Source organism: Otolemur garnettii, unplaced genomic scaffold (assembly GCF_000181295.1).
Source record: "Otolemur garnettii isolate 467f Iridium unplaced genomic scaffold, OtoGar3 scaffold00005, whole genome shotgun sequence".
Taxonomy (NCBI): domain Eukaryota; kingdom Metazoa; phylum Chordata; class Mammalia; order Primates; family Galagidae; genus Otolemur; species Otolemur garnettii.
The window spans coordinates 46,422,392-46,424,066 of record NW_003852400.1 but is presented as its reverse complement, the minus strand read 5'-3'; positions in this window follow the sequence as shown (position 1 = coordinate 46,424,066).

Genomic DNA, 1,675 nt, shown 5'->3' with positions numbered 1-1,675 from the left:
AAATTTACAGTTTTTTTGAACCATCTAACACCAAAAAGAACTAATAGTACCAAATAGTCTTCAACCTCATCCTTTTTGCCTATCCTTCTTGGTTTTTTAAATATTTTTCCTAATCTCCATTCTGTCTGAAGGAGTTGAGGGAAATATCAAAGATAATGTTATATTTGAAGTTACCAAGGATAAAAAAAGAATTTACATACAGGAACAGTTCATTAGGTATCACAAATATCCCAAAGATCACCAAATAAACTCTGTGCATTCAAGAGCTTTGACAGTCTCGCCCACTCTCCTTCCTTTCTTACACACTTCTTAATGAGGTCTCTTATCTGGCAAACGGGCTTACTCATTGTGCCTGGTGTACTTTCTAATTTTCTGACTTTTTGTGCTTTGTGCATGCTATGTGCCTTCCAAGAAATAGCTTTCTCCATGTTTTCTTCTTCAGTCTTCATCCTACGCATCTTTTTGTAGGGAAAATTGAACCCTGATCTTCAGCAGAAGACTTGCTTCCTGCTTGAGAGACCTACAGAATAATGAGAATGGCATGTGAGTTGTGTATGTGCAGGAGATCAGAAAGCTGGCCTCCACGGGAGAATGTGTGTGTGAGGTGTGGCCTTACCAAGCCCAATGGTTGTAGTGCAGATTCTCTAGATTCCAAAGGTCTCTTGACGCTGGAGGTGGAGTCTTGCTTAAGGTCTTGGTTTTGCAAAAACAAGTTGGCAACATTCTGACGCCTTCTATATTCTCCCTTTCTACTTACAAGTAACTTTTAGTTACTTTTTCCTGCTTGATGTTAATAACTATAGACCCAAGGTTTGCTCAGCAGGGCTCCTCCCAGAGTTCCTCAGTCTCCTGATGTGGACTTTGTGCCAAGCTTCTTCATTGGTTGTGCCAAAACTCCTTCGATTTTAAGGTATATTTAAATTTCTCCTGTGAGGTCTCCCTTCATTTCCTGCAGTTTTCTCTATTACCATGTCACTCACTGGACATATTAAAAACCCTAACTTACCTTGTACGTATCCTTTTTATTTTAAGTTCTGTGGTTTTTCAGAGAATAGGAATCTGTATCCCAGTACAGATTTTAAACATTCCAATTTTAAACATTCCAATCTTCTGATGGAAAAATAGAAATATTTGGAGAGATAATACTTTGCTTCTTTGAGGTTCAGTTGGTGACCAATTTTCACTTTTAATGATAGTTCGGAATTAGATTGTATGTTCAGTCATGTGTCACATAATGACATTTCTGTTAACAATTACTACATATACAAAGGTAATTCCATACGATTGTAATACTGTATTTCTACTGTAGCTTTTCTGAGTTTAGATACACAACCGTTGTATTATAATTGCCTACATTATTCAGTACAGTCCCATCCTACACAGTTTGTATCCTAGAAATGATCGTCTACACCACAAAGCTTAGGTGTGCAGCAAGCTATACCATCTGGTTTGGGTAAGTACACTATAATATTTGCACAATGGGCTCGGTGCCTATAGCTCACCCGGCTAAGGCGCCAGCCACGTACACCTAAGGTGGCGGGTTCGAATCCCCAGCCCAGACCCACCAAAAAAACAACAATGACGGCTGCAACCAAAAAATAGCTGGGGGTTGTGGCGGGCGCCTGTGGTCCCAGCTACTTGGGAGGCGGAGGCAGGAGACTCGCTTGAGCCCAGG